The 21,885-nt window shown below is 43.8% G+C and overlaps 1 long non-coding RNA gene across 2 annotated transcripts in view; it reads left to right on the top strand.

Moving 5' to 3' along the window:
* LOC115393996 (uncharacterized) overlaps nucleotides 1-16,154 on the top strand; it is a 39,645-nt gene extending 23,491 nt beyond the window's left edge. Inside the window, exons 2-3 of one of the 2 annotated variants that reach the window (XR_003931993.1) lie at nucleotides 1,236-1,418; nucleotides 16,102-16,154. This is a non-coding gene — a long non-coding RNA (uncharacterized LOC115393996). Of the gene's footprint in view, nucleotides 1-1,235; nucleotides 1,419-13,656; nucleotides 13,706-16,101 lie in introns of those variants that run through there. The other variant, XR_003931992.1, reaches the window with a different exon arrangement.
* The last annotated feature ends 5,731 nt before the right edge of the window (nucleotides 16,155-21,885 follow it).

Genomic DNA, 21,885 nt, shown 5'->3' with positions numbered 1-21,885 from the left:
AAAGGAAATGTCAGAATTAGATCAGTTGAAAAAATGGCTTGATACAAATAAACTGTCATTAAATTTGGATCAAACATTTCATTTTGTTTGGTTCCTGTAAAGGGAACAAGGACATTCGAGTTATAATAGAGGATGTAGAAGTGGAGAGGGTGAAGGAAATTAAATTTTTCGGGGTGATAATCGACCAAAGCATTGGCTCTAAACCTCACTTCTGCCAAGTTCAAGTCAGCAAGGAGCTGAAAATGTTCCTGTCAAGTCCTGTCAATGATCTGTCCTGAAGAAACGTGGCTCAGCACTGTGTGTCAGGCTCTGGATGCACTGATCATACTTGATGAAGATCAGAGCTCAGTGACGGTTTATATCTCTTCATGAGGTCTGATTATTACAAGAATCCAGAAAATGACCACAGATGATCATTTTGATTGAAGACTTTTGATTTGAACATTTTTAAACCAGAGAAAGAAACTCAGAACGCTGTGAACAGAGATCAGTTCAGTCAGAATATTGAACACACACACACACACACACACACACACACACACACACACACACACACACACACACAGTATTGGAGTCAAACCCACAACCTTCCTGCTCTGAGGCACTAACCTCTGCTCCACCTGCGGCCCGTCAGTCTTCACTGCTCCGTGACTCCAGAACTCCATGTTCTCTCCTTCATGTCCACATGAAGCCAAAGTCAAACCAGAGAAGAAGATCTGAAGCTCTGATGTCAAACAGTCCAACAAAGTGTCCTCTCTCATAACGTCCTGTCCTCTCTGTGTCTCATTACAGACTTCATGACTGTGGACTCTCTGATTCTCACTGTGAAGTGATCTCCTCAGCTCTGAAGTCTGACCCCTCCCATCTGAAACATCTGGACCTGAGTTACAACGAGCTGCAGGATTCATCAGTGAAGATTCTGTGTTCTGGACTGGAGAGTCCAAACTGTAACCTGGAGACTCTGAGGTCAGTTCACTGTCTGAAGTTAGAATCTGTTGGAGTCAAATGACTGAGAGGAGTTTAGGAGGATTCCAGATGTTGGAGGGACAGAGAGTGGACTGAGCTCTGCAGCATGTTAGTGATCAGCATGTTGATGAGAGCTCTTCTCCTCCTGGTGGCTTCAGCTGTTTGGACTTTACATTTCTAAACTCTTCCAGTCTGAACCTTCTTCAGCTCTCAATGACTTCAACATCAGACTTTGTCCTCTATTCTCACTTCTTTCTCTCTTTATTCAGGTTGAGCAACTGCAGTTTGTCAGAGATCAGCTGTTCTTCTCTGATCTCAGCTCTGAAGTCCAACCCCTCCCTCCTGAAACATCTGAAATATCTGGACCTGAGTTGGAACAAACTGCAGGATTCAGGAGTTGAGCAGCTGTGTGGTTTTCTGGAGAGTCCACTCTGCAGTCTGGAGGCTCTGTGGTCAGATTCCATGTTTGAGTTTGTGTTGTGTGAAAGTTGTGTTGACACTGATCAAATCAGTCACAATAATTTTGTTTCATCTATTTTAATTAGTAAATTCACAGAAACATTCTGGCACTTACAAGAAATCACATCTGTACACATCCTTTTTTCAAGTTTTTTATATCGAGCAAATTCAAGATGAATAAAACACAAACAAAAAATGTGCAAAACAAAGTGTCAAACATGGCCCTCATAACAAACTCGGTAAAATAACATACAATAATGAATAATTGCAGGAGTGTGGGGGAATTCAGCCGAAATATTAGCATAAAGTCAATGAATAGTTGACATTTCTTGTTACATTTGTTCAGCTCGCTCTGCCTGGAGAATCTCATTTTTTCTACTTTTTAAAAAACATCACCTCATTGGTCCAAAGTGTATTGGATGGAGCATTTTGGGATTTCCAATAAAGGAGGAGATGGCGTCTCGCTATCAGCGAAGTGAACGCCAAAACCTCAAACTGCTCAGATGAGAAGTGAGAATGTTCTTCAGGAAACCCAAAGACAGCCATATGAGGAGAAATGTCAGTTGTTCTGAAAGTATCTGAGACATGATGTTAAAGATTGACGGGCAAAAATTCATAAGAGTGAACAAGAGTGGAAGTCTGATGAAAAACACTCAGAGCAGATTCCCACCATCGTTCCTCAAAGACCAAACCCATCTCACACTGCCAGCCTCCTTTGTTCTGGTAGTTCAATAACCATCATATGGTCATTGAAGGGCAGCTGTGGTTCAGTGGGGAGAGCAGTCGTCTTGCAATCGGGAGGTCGTTAGTTTGATTCCTGTTTCCCCCTGTCTACATGTCGAAGTGTCCTTGGGCAAGACACTTAGAGCCATATGAAATCCGTGTTCACGGAATCGCGGAAATGACCAATTAAAATCAGAATTGGAATAAAACGCGGAATATTGCGGAATTGGCCCTAATGTGGCCTGAAATTCAGTTTTCGGGAGAAAATGGAACCTTATAGTGCAAAGCAAACATTCCAGAGGGACCGCCCGAGCTGCTGCAACGTGTACGTCACTTCCTCAATGCTGCTAACATGCTAACGCTCACAACAACAACACGATGTCCAAGCGAGCTGCACCCTCCCCTCTCAAACAATCAAAAAAGTTACGAAACTCGATGCTAAATGCTAAATACAGAGCAGAGCAATACACAGACTTTTATGCTTCAGGGGAGAAGCTTTTTTGTAAATGCTGTCAACGCACCGTGGACTGGACTCGCAAAGATACATGCGACGATCACATAGCCTCCAGAATCCATGTGAGGAACAAGGAAAAGGAAAAGCACACCGGCTCTGCAAACTACCATAACTGCAGGTACCTCTTCAGCAGACACAAGGCGAGAGTTTGTTCAAGACTTTGTGGCTGTTTGCGCCGAATCTGACATCCCTTTGCACAAGCTAAAGAAGCTACGGCCGTTTAGTGAAACACTGCAGGCAGGGGGAGTGCTGCCCGAGAACGAAACAACCCTTTGTCAAACGCATCTGCCCCGGGTGTTTGACCAACATATGAATGCTGTTTTGGAGAAACCACGTGGGAAGAAGTTGGCGCTGGTTGTCGACGAGACAACTGATACTCGGGACTGCAGCGTTCTGAACATCGTCATTGGTGAGAGCTTGAGAGCTACTTAACAGCCTATTAACATAACGTTTAAACAGCCTACATTCTTTTACATGCTGCAGTGCGCATTGTTCACATGCAAAGTGTGATAACGATGATCAGTGATCACAATAGATACAACTAAAAGGCTAATCACTTCCACTATTTTGATTACTGTAAACAGGGCCGTAGCACCATATTCTGGGCCCTGTACACTCTGTGTCGGGGCCCTTATTCATGACAGTGCCCGAGGTACGTGAGAAAAAAGAAAAAGCAACAAAAAGGGTATATTTATTAAAAAAAAATAAAATAAAAGGAGTGTACAGGGCCCAGAATTTGGTGCTATGGCGCTGCTACTGACATTGTCATATTAGTAGTATCTATCTATTGTTTCACTTGAAATGTGAGTGACGTTTTTATTTTGTCACACTATTATTTGTCTTAAATATAATTATGTTTTGCCTTTGTTATCTTTCATTGCAGGTGCTGAAAACCAGTACTATCTGGTGGATGTGATTTTCATGGAGCGATGCAACCACTCAACAGTTTCCCAAGCCGTCATACACTCTGCACAGCAATAATCTGGACCTGAATGATGTCTGGGCAGTGGTCACAGATAATGCTTCCTACTGTCTGAAGGCATAATAATCAAATCATAAAGTATATTATTGTATTTGTTATATTTACTGAAAGTAGTTAAAGGCCACTTTTAACAATTGATTGTGTAAACAAATAAAATAATGTATAATAACTGTGTGTGTGTGTGTGCGCGCGCGCGCGTGTGCACAGGGAGATTCTCCAGGGAGTGATGCCCAACAGTGTCCATGTAACCTGCCTCTGCCATATTATCAACCTGGTGGGTGAGACTTGGCAGCACTACAACTACTTCTCTGACGCTGCATCACTTGTGTCAGCGATGAGATCTGTCTTCTGAAGCCTGCTTCAAGAAGCCTGCTAGAAAGAGAAGATGGGTGAGCTTTCTCGTCAACAAGGAGTTTGTGCACACCAAGGCTCCTCCTGAATCAGTGGGCACCAGATGGAACAGCTGGTTTGAGGCAGTGCAGTACCACGCAGATCATGTTCATCTGTGCAAAGAGTTTTTGTTGGCAGAAAATTCATCCTCCCAAGCAGTCACAAACATCATCAGCCTGCTGGAAACAGAGGAAAAGTTGAAGACCCTCACTGTGAAGCTAACCTTCATCTCAGAGGGCTGCTCCAAACTGATGACAGCTGTGACCATCCTGGAAGGAACCCACCAACCCACAGCAGTGTCTGCATACAACATCATGGAGGACCTGGGCTCTTACCTAGTGAATGGAACCGCAAAAACATGCGGGTTTGGTGCCAAGACAGATGAGCTGCTGAGGAAGGCAGGTGTTCAAGAGAGGAAGCAGGTTCTTGACAATCTCCATGATGCCTTCCACTTGGCCTTCACAAAGTTCTCCAAGCACTGGGACACTCACCCAGCCAGAGAGGTCTTCCAGCTCATTAGAGTGTTTGATCCAAGGCAGGCACCATCCATGGGGAAGCAGATTCAAGCCTATACTGCACTCAGAGCCATGGCAGAGCCATCACCTGAGCTCACTGAGCAATGGATTGCCTACCACCACCGCACAGAGCGCCTGGAAGCTGATGTCACGCTTGCTGATTACTGGAAGGGCATGAGTGTGAGATTCCCAAAGGTTGCAGAAGTGGCAGTGCCTTACATCTGCTTTCCTGTCAGCTCAGTTGACTGTGAGAGGAGCTTCAGCAAGTACAAGAGTCTCCTTACAGACAAGCGAGAGGCACTCACCGAGCTCAACACCACAAGGCTGACCATCATGTACTTCAATGGAGATGTCTCTGATAGATGGAATGAATGGAAAGCAAGTTAAACGGATAGACAGGAGCTAATAAGGAGTAGTAACTAAGTACTAGTAGTCAGTTACTATGCTGTTACAGGGAAACAAACACTTGACTTGTGATGTGACACACGTTTTATTGTTTCAGTTTATCCCACAGTTCAGGTTTTGATTAAAAATTCTTCTGGTTTGTTAAGGAAGTTCAAGTTGCTGCATTGTTAGTATCTGATGCATTATTTTTCATTTATAATGAAGCTTAAAAGCACTTTATTTTTTTGTAACAGAAAAACTCTGAGGTGGAGTGTTTATTATTTACATTGTAATTTATTATTTCTCTTGAAAATTCAATTGAAAAGTATTTTTTGTTGCAGCACTTTAAGCATTAAATGGGCTGTTAAATCCTATTAAATTGTGGACATTTATTCATTTCCACTTACCAGACACCTTTTTTATGGTAAAAATGAGCATAAAACGCAAAATACCGAATTCAGAAATATTAAAACGGAAAAAACGGAATTTGGGAAAAAATAAAACGGAATTGGGAAAAAAATAAAACGGATTTCATATACCTCTAAAGACACTGAACCCCAAAGTGCCCCCAGTGGGTGGCCTGAGCGCCCTGCATGGCAGCCGCCTCCACTGGTGTGTGAATGGGTGAATGTGTTAATGCAGTGTAAAGTGCTTTGGGCTCTGTCAATGCAGTGCACACAATATGACTGAATGATTCTATACATGTTTAAATGAAAGATCTTTGCAGGGAATTGAATTGTGGAGATTCCTCCTCATCTGCTCAGGTGAGAGTTTTGGAAAATGAGGAAATCAGACTTTTACCCAGTTTCTCACCTGGAGAAACCTAAAGAGATGGGAGGTTGAACTCAGTGGCCAAATCAGCAAAAGAAGAGAAAATCCCGTCTTTATAAAGATCCCTAAAACATTTCAGTCCTTTATTGAGCCATGAGGTGAAGGTGGGATCAGTAAACACAGGTTGAAACACCTCCAGGTCGGTGGAGAGACTCTGGCCCAAGTGGAGGAGTTTAAGTATCTTGGGAACGACCCCACTCATGCGGTCGTTCACGAGTGGGGGACGGATGGAGCGTGAGATTGACAGGCGGATCGGTGCAGCGGCTGCAGTGATGCAGTCGTTGTATCGGTCCGTTGTGGTGAAGAGGGAGCTGAGCTGAAAGGCTCTTCTCTCTCGATTTACTGGTCAATCTTCGTTCCCACCCTCACCTGTTGTCATGAGCTTTGGGTCATGACCGAAAGGACAAGATCCCAGATAAAAGCAGCTGAAATGAGCTTCCTCCGTAGGGTGGCTGTGCGCTCCCTTAGAGATAGGGTGAGGAGCTCAGTCACCAGGGAGGAGCTTGGAGTAGAGCCGCTACTCCTCCGCATTGAGAGGGACCAGCTGAGGTGGCTCTTCAGGATGCCTCCTGGACGCCTCCCTTGGGAGGTGTTCCGAGCATATCCCACGGGGAGGAGACCCCAGAGAAGACCCAGGACACGCTGGAGAGACTATGTCTCTCGGCTGGCCTGGGAACGCCTTGGGATCCTCCCGGAAGAGCTGGAGGAAGAGTCTGGGGACAGGAAAGTCTGGGCATCTCTGCTTGGACTGCTGCCCCTGGACCCGGTCCTGGATAAGCGGTGGAAAATGGATGGATGGCTGGAGAGTTACAAAACCTCCAGGGGTCGATGTAGCCATTATTAGACATAGAACTGCAGAGAGCTTCAGCCATTTGGGACTGGATTAATCCAGGTTTGGAACAATCCAGTTGAGAATTCAGAGCACAGTTCATGTCCCCGCCAAAAATAATGTTTCATTTAGAGATGGTCAGTTTTCAAAAAATTCGTTCATAAAACGAGGATCATCAAAATTTGGTGCATAAACACTGACAAGTAAAACTGGAAGAGGGAATATAGTCCCTGAAAGAATCAAATACCTGCCGTCCTGATCAGAAATTATTTCAGTTTCTGTAAATAGAGGTGATTTATAAATCAGGATTTAACTTATATTAGAACGTGAACTTCAACCAAATGTTTGAATGAAAAAAATGAAGAGAGAAAAAACACTGACTAAAGAGTTGATCAGCAGCAAGAATACCCAGATCCCCCCTCAGCGACCACAACCCCGTCCCCAAACAACAGGATACCAGAGCAGACTCCACTAGGAGCCAAGAACCAACTAACTTTCATGCTCCAAACACAGCAGGAGCTCCTGCAACACAGACTGAATGTAGACAGAAATTACAGGATGTACATTCAGCAGATCAGTCCAACCTGAACATGTTATTAACTTGTTAGAAGATTTAAATATTCGTCCCACTGCCATTCATATATCAAACATTACATCAACACCGCAGTAAAACTGTTTCAGTGTTTAAAGTCATTTTGTAGGCAGCTGGCTCTTAAATCAGATCTCCAAGGTCCATTTAAACGCCTCATCTTCCTGTTTCTATCAACAGAAAACAATCAAATACCTGCTGGAGACATTGTAACCATCATGCACAGACAAAATGAGATCACAAGCGCTTTTGTACAGCAGCGTTTACTGTCCCTGCCTGCATGGGACATTCCTTTGTATGAAGGTGATCCACTCCAGTACCAAGCTTTCATAAAACATTTGAACAAGGTGTTGAGGACAAAGCCAGTAGAGCTGACTGCTTGTACTATCTGGAACAGTTTACAGCAGGACTACCTAAGGAGCTGGTTCGAAGCTGTCAGCACATGGCTCCTGAGCGTGGATACATCGTCGCGAAAGCTATGCTACAAGAACATTTTGGCAATGAATATAAGATTGCAAGAGCGTACATTGAGAAGGCTCTGGCCTGGCCAGCTATAAGAGCTGAAGATCGCAAAGCCATGCAAGCTTATGCCATGTTCTTGCGTGGTTGCTGTAACAGGATGGAGGAGCTGGATTACATGATAGAGCTGGACATGCTGACCAACATGAAACTGCTTGTGTCAAAGCTACCATTCAAACTCAGGGATCAGTGGAGATGCAAAGCACTTGATATTTTTGAGGCCACAAATGACAGGGCTCATTTTGTGGATGTGGTTTCCTTTTTGGAAAGACATGTAAAAATTCTGTCTGATCCGATCTTTGGAGATCTGGAATATGCATCAAAACCCACAGTTGGTGTGAAGAATCTCAATATGAAACCACAGTCAAGGATAAAAATGAAAGGAAGTACCTTTGCTGCTACTGTGGAAGCTGTGGATGAGAAACTGGTTACAAATGTCAAGAAAAAGGAGGTCTTGAGTTGTCTTTACTGTTCACGTGCTCATCTGTTGGAGAAGTGTAATCAATTTAGGAACAAGAAGCACAGAGAAAAGATCCACTTCTTAAAGGAAAAGGGAGTGTGTTTTGGGTGTCTGTGCTCTGGCCACTTAAGCCGTGAGTGTACCAAACGCTTGTGCTGTGAGGTCTGTGAACAACAGCATCCGACTCTGCTTCACATCGAAAAGCCAAGCAAACAGTGTGAACAAATAACTGGTTTATCAGAGACAAAATTACAGGTTCCTCCTCAGCTGTGTGGTCGTACAGGGGCTGGTCAAGAGCGATGCTTATTTTCCATTATTCCAGTACAGGCTAAATCAGCAAAGGGAAATGAGATTATAAAGACTTACGCCTTTTTAGATCCTGGCAGTATGGCAACCTTTTGTTCTGAAAATCTCATGCGACGGTTGAAGATAACGGGAACAAAAACTCATTTTCTGCTAAAAACCATGGGACAGGAAAAGCTAGTTCCGTCCTATTCTTTGGTCGGACTGGAAGTGTCGGCCCTGAAAGCTAATAATTTCTATTCTTTGCCAGAAGTCCTCACACAGAAGCAAATACCAGCCTCTCCAGATAACATCGCCACCACTGCTGACTTAAAAAGATGGTCTTACATGTCTAAGATACATATCCACAACATAAACGCTGATGTTGACTTGTTGATAGGAACCAATGCTCCCAAGTAATTGGAACCATGGGAGATTGTCAACAGCTGTGGAGATGACCCATACGCTATAAGAACAGTGTTGGGCTGGGTCATTAATAGTCCTTTAGGTGATAATGGAGAAAGCAGTAAAGCAAAACATTCTTTGGTTGTTGTCAACAGGATTTCCGTGACGACGCTCGAACACCTGTTGAGCAATCAATACAAACATGACTTCAATGAGAGGTCATCAGTTGACACAGAGATGTCTAGAGAAGACATCAGATTCATGGAGATTATGGAAACCTCTGCAGTGGTGCAGAATGAGCGGTACTACTTGAAGTTACCATTTAAAAACCCTGAAGTTCAACTTCCAAATAATTTTGCAGTGGCAAAACAGAGATTGCTGGGACTGAAGAGAAAGTTTTTGAAAAGTCCACAACTGCATAAGGAGTACTCAACATATGTCAAAGAAACAATTGACAAAGGATATGCTGAACCAGTACCTCAGGAGCAGTTGCAGGGAGTTAGTGGAAAGGTGTGGTACATTCCAAACCACAGTGTTTATCATCCCAGAAAAGGTTCTATCAGAGTTGTGTTTGATGGGGGTGCCACATGTCAAGGTACGTCATTGAATAATGAATTACTGCAAGGTCCAAACCTTACAAGCTCGCTGTTCGGTGTTCTCACTAGGTTCAGACAGCAGCCGGTGGCCTTCATGGGAGACATACAGGCCATGTTCTTTCAAGTGAAAGTACCAGAGCAAGACAGAGATGTTCTTCGTTTTCTCTGGTGGCCAGATGGAGACTTCGGTAAAGAGCTTAAGGAGCACCGTATGACAGTTCGGTGCTGTTTCATCTCCAAGCTGCGCTAGTTATGCACTCAGAAAGACCGCAGATGATAACAAGTATGATTTTCCTGAGAAGATTGTCCATGCAGAGAAAAGAAACTTTTATGTTGATGATTGTTTAATGAGTGTGGACTCTGAAGATGAAGCCATAGAGGTAGTTCAAGATCTCCAAAATCTCTGCAAGAAAGGTGGTTTCGTTTTGGGAAAGTGGGTCAGCAACAGTCGAGCTGTCCTGCAAACCATCCCAGAGAACCAAAGAGCAAAAGATTTGAAGGAGCTCAATCTGGATAGAGATGATCTTCCTATCGAGAGAGCTCTGGGTCTGCTTTGGTGTGTTGAGTCAGACACCTTTAAGTTCAAAATGGAGGTCAAACATCAGTCTCCAACTCGACGTGGCATGCTGTCTATGACTAGCTTAGTATATGACCCCTTGGGTATTGTTGCACCAGTCACTTTGTCTGCCAAGATGTTGCAACAAGAACTTTGCAGGAGAAACTGTGGCTGGGATGATGTCATACCAGCAGACATCTTAAAGCTCGTGTCCGGAGTTTTGAAAGAGAGAGGTTTTTCCCCCTCCCTCTTCTTTCATGAGCGACCAAGCCACGCCCCTTTAATCATGCACGCGAATTATCTGTCGGGTGAAAATGAGAGCCTCCGAGTCCTACAGCATCCTACATGTTTAACTGTTTACAGTGGATGTTCAGCAGACCATGGATATATCCGAGGTAAGCGGGGCGGCTGCTGCGTTGCTAACTCTCCTCTGCCTGGGCGAGTGCGCGTGCTCTCTGGCTGCGCGCACATGTTGACTGACAGCACGAGAATGCGGAAGCTCGCATTCTATTGGCTGACGCTGACTGGCGCTTTTTCGGATAACATGGGGGTCTATGAGACGAAGGCGGGGCTCATAAATAAATTTTTATATTGCTTTATGCTAATATTCTATTGTAGTATCGAACCAGACTGACACAATTAAGCTCTGTTGAAAAAGGATACATACGTTGGAAACGAACGGAAACTCCGGACACGAGCTTTAAACCAATGGGAGAGGTGGTTACAAGATATTGATTTACTGACTTCAGTCAAGACGGACAGGTGTTTAAAGCCAAAGGGCATTGGAGAGATTGCACAAAGCCAACTTCATCATTTTGCTGATGCAAGTAAGGATGGTTATGGTACTGTGACTTATATCAGGCTGATTAATAACAAAGATGATGTTCATGTTGCTTTCGTATTGGGGAAAGCTAGAGTAACTCCTTTAAAGTCTGTAACCATCCCATGACTTGAACTAACAGCTGGTGTGTTAGCTGTCAGAGTGGATGTCATGTTAAAGGCAGAGCTTGAACTTGAACTCAGCCAATCTGTGTTTTGGACTGACAGTACTTCAATGCTGAAGTATATCGCGAATGAAGACAAACGTTTCCTCACGTTTGTAGCAAACAGGGTTTCAGCTGTACGAGAGGTTTCGAGTCCTTCCCAGTGGAGGCACGTTGGTTCCAAGGAAAACCCTGCCGATATGGCATCCAGAGGAGTCAGGGTCTCTGACTTTCTGCAGAGTTCAAGTTGGTTTGAAGGTCCAAGCTTTCTATGGCAGCCAGAGAAAGACTGGCCAACCAACAACGAGTGTGACATCACAGTGGATTGTGATGATCCAGAAGTCAAAAAAACTGCTTTGGTTAATGTGGTTACCAAAGCACCACTTAATGCCACTGATTATCTCTTGACCTACTTCTCAGATTGGAAAAGACTCAAGGTGGCAGTAGCGTGGTTTCTAAGGTTAAAGGCAGTTTTGTTGGAACTGAGTCATGGGAGACAGCATGGAAAGGTAGATGGGAAGACAGGACCAAGTACAGCCACCACTCCGAGGAGTAACATATTGACCCCAAAGGATCTGCTGGAGGCAGAGCTGTCCATCATTCCCTATTGTCAGCAGCAAAGATTTGGCAACGAGATTTCCTGCTTGTCATCAGGGAAAGGAACAGTTAACAGGCAAAGTTCCATTTACAAACTGGACCCAATGTTGGAGGATGGACTTTTGAGAGTTGGAGGGAGATTAAGCAAAGGAGCAATGCCTTCAGAGGAGAAACATCCACTCATTCTCTCTAAAGACCAACACGTATCAAAGTTGATTTTAAAACATTATCATCAGCTCTTGGGTCACAGTGGTCGAAATCATACACTCTCTGCGATGAGGAGGAAATTTTGGATAAGCAATGCTACTTCTGCTGTGAGGAAGGTTTTATCTGAATGCACCCTTTGCAGACGTTTCAAAGGAAAACTGATGGAGCAAAAGATGGCAGACCTTCCAAAGGAGAGAGTAATTCCACTAACGTTGGCATGGATTACTTTGGGCCAATCGAAATTAGACGGGGTAGAGCTATCTGCAAGCGTTATGGTGTAATATTTACCTGTTTGGCAAGCAGAGCCATTCATTTAGAGGTGACAAACTCAATGAATACTGAAACATGCATAAATGCCCTCCGCCGATTCATCAGTAGAAGGGGTCAAGTCTGTCACATTATATCAGACAAAGGAACTAACTTCGTTGGTGCAGAAAGAGAGCTGAGGGAGGTTCTTGCTGAGCTAAACCACAAGCAAATTCAAGGTGCTCTGACTCCCTTTGGAGTAGAATGGAGTTTTAATCCACCAGCAGCATCCCATTATGGTGGCATCTGGGAGCACATGATACGCATTGTAAAGCGTACTTTGGGTTCAGTTTTACGCCAGCAAGTGTTGGATGATGATGGACTCAACACAGTAATGTGTGAGGTGGAGGCCATACTTAATGATCGTCCTTTGACCAAACTTTCTGATGAGCCAAATGATTTGGAACCCCTCACACCAAATCACCTGCTTCTCCTGAAGGGGAAGCCAGCTTTGCCCCCTGGACTTTTTGAACCTTCGGATATGTACGTGAAGCGTCGCTGGAGACAAGTGCAGTACATATCTGATCTGTTTTGGAAGAGATGGGTCAGAGAATATCTTCCATTGTTACAAGAAAGACAAAAATGGAATCTGAGGAAGAGAAGTCTTGTTGCTGGTGATGTTGTCGTCATCATGGATGCCTCAGTTCCACGTGGTGCCTGGCCTCTTGGCAAGGTGCTGCAGGTTTTTCCTGACAAAAAGGGTCTGGTGCGCTCTGTCAAGTTACAAACGAAAACTAGTGTGATGGAAAGACCTGTGACAAAGCTGTGTTTATTGCATGAAGTGTAAACAACGATGGTTTGTGTTATGATTTAAGTTGTTTTATGTTATGGCTCCTTTAATAATTTGTGTTAGATGTTTATGCACCAGTAACAACTAGGGGCTGGTGTGTAGGAGCCAATTAGCACCAGATGTGTTCAATAGGAAGTGATCGTGGCCTGACAGGTGTTGCTGCCCGTGAGAGGAAACACGGTTTTGACCGCTGTCGCTGCTGCCTCGCCATCACTGTGCGATTCGTGTCCTGTGGTAAAATTTGTGAGTAGTGGAAATAAATTGACATATTTCTATGAAGTAAACAATCGCCTCAGCCACTTCATTCACTCATTTAAATTCCAGCGTGTCGGCCGAAAACTCTGGGTAGAAGCCGTAGGGGTTTCAAGTATAGGCTTAGCCCCGACAACACTGTTTGTTTTAGGGCGGTTATTCCCGTCACTGGAGATCTCCCCTCTAAATCTTCACATTTATTCTCAAGAGCTCAAACCTGAGCAGAAAGTTTCTCCTCTTTCTTCTGGAGCTCCACCACATCATGTGTCCAGGTTGATAGTGATCCCTCCGTCTCAGTCACAGTGGCCTTCAGCTCACTCAGTCTGACTCGCTAGCTGCTACGCTAACTGTCAGTTCTGTCACTTGAACAAGTTTCTAAAAAAAAGAGTGTGTGTGTGTGTGTGTGTGTGTGTGTGTGTGGACTGAGCTCTGCAGCATGTTTGTGATCAGCGTGTTGATGACTCAATGACTTTAACATCAAACTTTGTCCTCTAATCTCACTTCTTTCTCTCTTTGTTCAGGTTGAAGAAATGCAGGTTGTCAGAGATCAGCTGTTCTTCTCTGGCCTCAGCTCTGAAGTCCAACCCCTCCCTCCTGAAACATCTGAAACTTCTGGAACTGAGTGAGAACCAGCTGCAGGATTCAGGAGTTGAGCAGCTGTGTGGTTTTCTGGAGAGTCCACTCTGCAGTCTGGACATTCTGGGGTCAGTTGACTGTCTGTTACTGTTGTAGAAGGAGAAATGTTTGTCAGCAGCTGTGATCTGAGCAGTTGCAGGCTAACAAATGGTTGCATAATACAGATTAAATAGTTAACAGAGTTGCAAAAGCAACATCACCTATGATACACAGTTACATCAATTACAGGTTCACTATATTTTTTTCGTGCTTTACATCAACTCTCTCTCTCTCTGTCTCTCTCTCTGTCTCTCTCTCTCTGTCACATGCACACATTTACACACTACAGACATGTTCCAACCCAACTTCAACGACTGCCCACAGATAGCCTGCTACACCTGTCTTAATATTACAGCTGCTTGGTGACATGTAGCCAAACACGCCTTCAGTACAGCAGCTAACCTCAGCAAAAACAAGGCGTCACAGTCTTTAGGTCAGCATGGGCCTACCTTATTTGAAAAGAAGCTCACATCGATGCCTTTCTGGGACAGACAGGTTAATCACCATGTCGCTGAAGAATGGTGATTTTTGGAAGAAGTCCGTCTCGATACAGTGTGGCAAGTGCATTCAATCGGTCCAAATAATTGAATTATCCAAAGCAAATAGTCCACCTCGTTCATGCTAACGCCGCCATAGCTGAACTTTTTCTCCCTCCTTCCCAACTCTGGCACAAACAGCAGCACTGCTGCGTTAAATCGCCGCTATTGGTCAAAAGTCAGTGGCCTGTGCGCTAACTGAAGTTAGCCCAAAATACTTAGTAAACCACGGGGGGCGGGACATGACACCTGTCAATCACATACAAGAGCGAAATGAATTTATCTGCTGGGGCTGTAAAAAACCAGCCAATTTAGAGATATTCTATATTTTCCTTTAGACTAATTGGTGCTGTTGCTACCTTTGGTTTTATCTAAACTGAAAACAATCTGTTGTAAGTTACTTAAAAAATAAGTTTCTCGACTTTTTTGTATTAGCTGTCTTTTTGTGCTGGGAGGGCTTAGCAGCCCTGTTAGCCCATTTATACCAGCCGTCCCTGGATCTGAGACTCTGATCCTGCAGTGAGAGAGTGGACTGAGCTCAGCAGCAGGTTACTGAAGTGTGTGTGGACATGAGGAGGTGTGTGACTGTTGTGTTGACGTTGATCAGTCAAACTTGATTTATAAAACACTTCAAACTTTAAAGGACCTATATCATGCAAAATCCATTTTTTAAGGTTTTAGCATGCCCCAAAGTTGAATTCCCTTAAAAACCACCCCCAAAAGGTTATTTGCCTTCTTCCACGCATGTCTAAGTAATATTTTTCAGTCTGCTGCTCTCTACAGCAGCCCCTCCCTTCGGGTAGAAAACAGCTCGTTTGAAACTCTTCAAACCTAAGTACGTCACAAAAGTTGAACTCCTCCCCACCACTCTTCTCTCACCCCACCCCCGCGCAGACAATCGGGCTCGAAAGGACACGTGATATCTCGCAATGCATTGTGGTCAATGTGGGCGGTATGCGGTAACGTCTGTTTACACCAGCTACAGGCAAGACGCTGTGCTCGTGTTGCTCTTTTAATTTTGTTTGGCAAGTTTTGTTATGCTAAAAGCATAAAAAAAACGATAAAGAACAGAATGAAAGACCTAAATTAGGATAAATAAAATAAAGTGAGCATTTAAAAGAGTAAAAATACATCAATAAAATGGAAAACTTAAATAGTAAAATTATCTAAAATTGACAAAAAATCCAGCAAAATAAGCAGCAGTGACATAGAATCGGAACAATTTAAGAGGTCAATTAAAATCCTGTTTAAAAGGTGAGTCTTCAACCGTCTTTTAAAACTCTCAGCAGTCTCTGCAGTCCTGAGCTTCTCCAGCAGGCTGTTCCACAGATGGAGGCCATCGTGGCTAAAAGCTGCCTCACTGTGAGTTTTTGTTCTTCTTCTGATGTGGATCAGAGGAGCTGCTGGAGGAGCTCAGGATCCACGAGGGTCGATGTGGTCAAAGCTGATCAGATCAATAAGATGGAGCAAGGCCGTTAAGACATTTAAAAAGTAGTTAAAGAAGCTTCAAATCCACCCTGAAGCAGACAGGGAGCCAATGCTACGACTTTAAAGCTGGTGTCATGTGGACCCGCCCTCTGGTCCTCATCAGCAGGTGTGGCTGAGTTTAGCATGAGGATGATGTGAGTGATGAAGATCCACAACAACAGAACAGCTCATTGATCAGGACACAGTAATGTGGAGCTGCTCATTTCTCCATCAACACATCTGGTTGGTTCCTCCTCATTGATTCTGCTGCTTTCTCTCTTTATTCAGGTTGAGCAGCTGCAGTTTGTCAGAGATCAGCTGTTCTTCTCTGGCCTCAGCTCTGAAGTCCAACCCCTCCCACCTGACGTGGCTCGACCTGAGTGAGAACCAGCTGCAGGATCCAGATGTGCAGCAGCTGGTTGATCTCCAGCAGAGTCCAGACTGCAGCCTGCAGACTCTGAGGTCAGTAGATGGTTGGAGTGAGTCCATGCTGCTTTCAGCAGGTTTGTACTAAACACAGTCAGTGTGAGAACAAAGATCCAGGGTTTGACTCTCAGTGAGGCTGTGAGAGGAGAACGCTGAGCAGCTTCAGGATTGGACAGCAGAGGACACGCAGTCAGCCAATCAGAGGAGCCACAGGCTTGTTGTGTTGGTGTGACAGTGGTGGTCCTTCATGAGCTCTGAGCTGCTGACTGCTGCTCTGAACAGGACTGAAGTCCTCGCTGCTTCACAGAGACTCTGATCATCTCCTCTCATCTCTCTGCAGGTGGAACTGAGAGCAGAGAGGAAGCTGTGTGTCCTGAAGATCTACTGAGGAGAGCAGAGCTTCATCCAGACTGAGTGACAGAGGAACCACCAGAAGATCTGCTGAGTGTCAGTGGAGCAGTGTGAAGAGCTGAGAGAGTCCAGCATCGAACCAGGGTTCCTCTGGATGTGACACAGAACCATCAGTGTGTGGACTGAACCTTCAGAGGACAATGAGACTCTGTAACCTTCAGAGAGTGAACTGGTCTGTGTGGAGTTTCTCAGCTTCTGTAAAGTGGACCAGGAGCTGCTCAACACTCCATCAAGCTGTTCACCACCTTCACCTCCATCAGCTGAGGATTTGTCCACAGCACAGAGAGTGAGCTGCATGAACAGAGACACTTCCTGTTCCAGTCGGCTCTGATTGTGTCTTGAAAGTGAAATGAATCCTCTGCTCCCCCAATCCTGTCAGGACTCTGTCAACGTGGACGGCGTCAAATCCTTCCAGCTGAAAGTCCACATCTTTAGCCTCTTAAAGCAACAGATACTGGCTCATTGAGCATCAAACATGAACTTCATTCATGTCAACTTTTTGCCTTTACGTCAAAAAAAAAAAAAAAGTCTATATATATATATACATATTTGTGTGTGTATTTTTTGTCTTTTGATGAACTTAAAGGTCCATGTTGCTCTTTTGTTCTGCAGCTTGCAATCCTGAAGAGTCTTCAGCAATCCTCAGTCAGCCTCTTCATCCTGGAACAACAGGAATCTTCAAACCTGCTCCGACTGAGAGAATACACACTTGAAGACAACAAAAGACAGATCGCACAAGATCTTCCTCTTCTGATCTTACAGTGTGTGGTGTGTTCCAGAGTGCTGATGTTAGCAGCTGGGAAATAACGCTCAGTTCCTGCTACAACATCTGGGAATAAATGGGTGATTCTGCAGAAAATTTTTTGAACAAACCTCTTAGAGGGGCTGAAGAATATTGCTGTTTTTCACAATGTCAAGTCCTCCAAGTTTTTGTGCTGCTCTGGACTTGAAAAGAGCGTTCTCTTCGTATGGATGTGGCAGGATTCCACTCAAAGAAGAAGAATAATTCAAAGTTTTCTTTTTCCAATTCTTTTATTGTTGATAAATCTTTGGATCTGATTTTATTTTATTTTAGCTAAACCTTTAGCTGGTTTTAGTTCCTTTGGGCTTCTTATTAGGCTTCTCTTTAGGTGAAAAACCTTCAGGAAAACAAATTATACCAATTACTCCTGGGAGTAGTATTTAGACTTTTTCACAAAAGTAATGAACTAACAATGATCTGGCCACAAAGTACCAAGCAATCCTAACAAAGGTAGATTCTGAATATTAAATTTACTTATCAGTTTAAGGTAGCAAATAAATCAAATGCTTTTCCTCACAATACATTAACTTAGTTACTTTTCAGTGAATTTTAACTTAAACTTCATCACCTCAATTAAATATTAATGAAAAGAAAACATTAAACTTAAAGTTCTCGTTTGCAACTGGAGAGTCCCAGGCGCTTCTGCATGCAAACATTTCTTCTTGAAACAGTCACTGTTCTGCAGCTCTTACCGGCTGTCCATCCAAATTGAAGAGTTGTTTGCACAAGGTGAAATCCAAGGAAGAGCAACTTTCCTGATCATTCCCAGAGAGCTGTGCTCTCCCCTGGTCCGTCTCCTGCTCCAAGCAGGAAGGCTGTGAAGCAGGTCGTCTCTCCACCCAGCTGGCCAGGGGCATCAATCAGGTGATAGGAATCACCTGCTCCCTCTCCTTCCCGATGGGGGATGGGAGGCGGAGCCAGCTCGCAGCCAGTTTTGACAGAACACACAATGATTCTTTCTTTGTGTTTTTGTCCCGACTTGTTTTGGTTTGGGGTTACCAGAACTTATTTGGGTCTTCTTGTTTTCTTTTCATCTGTCTTTAAATGAGCTATATTGTGATTTTTGGGGACTGTCAAAGACAGCTTCAGGCAGTTAGAGGCTATTTTAGCAGCTGTGGCACCTTGGATTATTTTTGTGTTATGAAATATCAGTAATTCTACACATCAACACAGAGGTCCAAACGACTCGACCTCACTGAACCAGGCCTTGGAATTCAGTATGGAGAAGTTCCTGATTGCAGCCTGCAGGTTGGACTGACTGGTAGAGTCTGTCCATCTGGGGTCTTTAGTGTCGGAATCGCACCACTTTTAAGAATCAATCTCACAGAATCCACATTGAAACTGGTCATGATTTGTGAGGCAGGACAGAGTGAAATGTTTGTCAAACCAGAAGGAAAAATAGGGTTTCTTGTGGTATACTCTGCAATTAAAAAAATCTGACCGCTTTTGAAGAAAGTGCTTTTCTTTTGGAGGGGAAAACAAATGTGTGTATTTGGCACCTCATTGTTGGTGGCAGACATTTGAAGGGAGGGTCGAGCTTGGACTGAATATTCATATAGTTTACTCAAATATATGTGAATGAAGAGAAATATTAACTTAAGTTTTTCTGAAGAGTTGAGAGTATTGAGTCGAGTATTAAACAGAGTTGATGTCTGTTTCCATTCTGAAGATAAATCATCTTGTATTGAAGCTTCATGTTTCTCTGTACATGTAAAGGTGCATTAAGGAGTTTTTCAACTTGAAAAATACTTATTTTCCACCAATAAATATGTTGCACATTTTTAATGATGTGTACAATGTGCCCTGACATATTCATTACAAGTGCCTCTAACAGCGCTAAATTGTCACTTGAAAGTTGCAGTGCCGGTCCGGCACCAGAATTTTTATGTGGAGAATTTGAAAGGAATGACGTAATGCACGCTCCGGCTGGTTAGGTTTCGCTTTGTCCGCCATTACTCCGCCAGATGCTCAGTGAGCAACAACTGAGCAGGAGCTTCCAGAAAGTAAGAACAGACTGGCTTCTAGCACTGCCACAGCTCCACACAGACTCCACCAGGTAAAAGAAACTTAAATCTTACTCGAGCGCTACTAAAACAGCGAGGAAGGAGTTCCTCTCTTCCGCGCACACGAGCCACAGGGACGAGTTTTTCACTAAGCTGCATTACGCCCAAGGCCTGCAGGGGGCGCTGTTTCGCATAAAACGTGCAAACTCCTTAATGCACCTTTAAACAAGTTTTATCTCCGTTTATTGTTGCATTTTTTTTTCACTTTGTTCTGGTTTCACGAGCTTTGGATCTCCTGTAATGAGCATGGAAATAATGACAACAGAAAACGCAAATATCTTTTTGTCCAAAATCATGGTGTTAATGCTTTACAGAAACAAAGTTTTTTTCTTTGACATAAAGTCATGAGAATCTGTGAAGTGATGAAAGTGAAACTGATTAAATGGAAAAACTGCTTTAATTTTTTTCTGTCAAGACAAAAGGTTGTGAACTGCTGCTGCACAGGAAGCATGTATAATGTGTTAAAGTATGGACCCAAACACAGAACCCTGCAGAACTCCATTTAGTCTGAGCTGAAGAGTCATCAGCATGAAGGAAGTGGAATTTTGTGAGACAGACCAAACAAAACAAGCTAAAAACAGGAATACAACTGTGATTGAACTGAACTGTGGAACGTCTTGGTCTGGGGATGCTCTGGTCCTGGTCTTCACTGCAACATGAAAGAGGATTCTTCCTTTGCTTTTGTTTTTCTCAGGAGAAAACCTCAGACCACTAGAGGGCGTCAGAGTCCTGGACTTCACAAGGTGAGATCAGTTACTGAAACTCCACTGATATGTCAGGATGTGTGTGTTCTGGCCGGTCCCTTCAACACCATGAAACTCGGACGCGGAGCTGTCTGTGGTGCTGAAACGTCTCTCTCTCTCGTCCACACCCGAGATCCACGTTTCATGAAACAAAACCTGAAAGCAACAACCAAACAAACTGAAACAGGCCTATTCTCAATGCATGACTTCACCTTTGTGCCCTTTATTCATGGCATTCACACGGTTATCTGGTGGAAGTTGAGTGGCCAAAAGGCATTGTGGGACATGTTCCGTAGGGGAAGTTGTTCTCTTGGTTTAAAAGTAGGGCTGTCAAATGATTAAAATTTTTAATGAGATTCATCACAGCTTTCAAATTAATTAATCATGATTAATCACAAATAATCGCAATTTCCAACTATGTGTGAAATATACCCTTTTTCCTGTATTGCATTAACAAAAAAACGACAGGACATGATTATATATATATTTAACACGTGTTTTATATTTAAGGCTCCATATAAAATAAATATTCAAAAAACTAAAACATGCACACCATAACATATTGTCTGTGTGTAGAGCTCCCTCTGCAGTCCCTCTAAAGTTGGCTTTTGGCAGGAGTTACATTTTAAGGTCTGTAACAAATGCAGTACCACAAGAAAAGTAAAACTAAGAGATACCACACTTTATTCTTACACAATTAAACAGGGCATTCTTAGCCAGTGTTCCTTTTTGTGCGGAAAACAGAAAACTGCTTCAACATTTTTTAATCAAACAAGTAGAATCCCTGAGGCCAGCCGGCTTATCTCCCTCCATGTTGCTTTCTTCTTCTGTTTTGATAAATTAACTGACGCCAGGCCTCCTCTGCCTCCTGTCTGCTGCCCGTCCATGCTTCACATGTCCGCGTGGGTGTGCGCTGCGCGTTGGTCCGCGTGACGTAAACATCGTCATGAATTCCTGTCAGCGAGGGTCCGCGGACGTCCGCGCAGCAGCCAGATTGCAGTATGCACTGCACTGGCTGCTGTGGCGCGCGGACCAATGGCGCGGACACTCCAAAGCTACGCGGAAACGCGTACATGTGAAGCGTGGACGAGCTGAGGCTGAGGTGAGGCTTCTTCTTTTGTTGCTGGCAGCTTGCAGGCAGCTTGCATTCCATGCGGGTGCACTACCGCCACCCGCTGGTAGAGGTGAGGCTTGTCATGATGCGCATGCGTTAAACTGCGTTTAAAAATTTTTTATTGCATTAATTACATAAATTAATTAACGCAATGAATGCGTTATTTTTGACAGCCCTATTTAAAAGCAATTGTTTTATCGTTCTTAAGTTGTTGTTTTGTGTCATGATCAGTTAAGTTATTCAGCGTTTATTGAGTTACTTTGGCCGGGTTCTGTGGTTTATGTTGTACCGGGACTGATGGTTGGTGCTGCTGCTGCACAAGAGGCTGTGTTGGTGATGCGTTTGTGTTCCTGAAATACAGTTGGAATTGCGAAATTTCAAAGCGCTCCTGATTTCACCTGCACCAACAGTACAGTTTATTAAACTAGTATAAAACAGTGCACCATGAAGACATGAGCAGATGGATGACAACAGGCGCACAAGTATGACAGGCAGTGAAAGACAGAGTTAAAA

The sequence above is a fragment of the Salarias fasciatus genome, chromosome 9, assembly GCF_902148845.1.
Source record: "Salarias fasciatus chromosome 9, fSalaFa1.1, whole genome shotgun sequence".
Taxonomy (NCBI): domain Eukaryota; kingdom Metazoa; phylum Chordata; class Actinopteri; order Blenniiformes; family Blenniidae; genus Salarias; species Salarias fasciatus.
The sequence above is the reverse complement of the archived record's forward strand: the minus strand, read 5'-3'. Positions and strand labels throughout refer to the sequence as shown.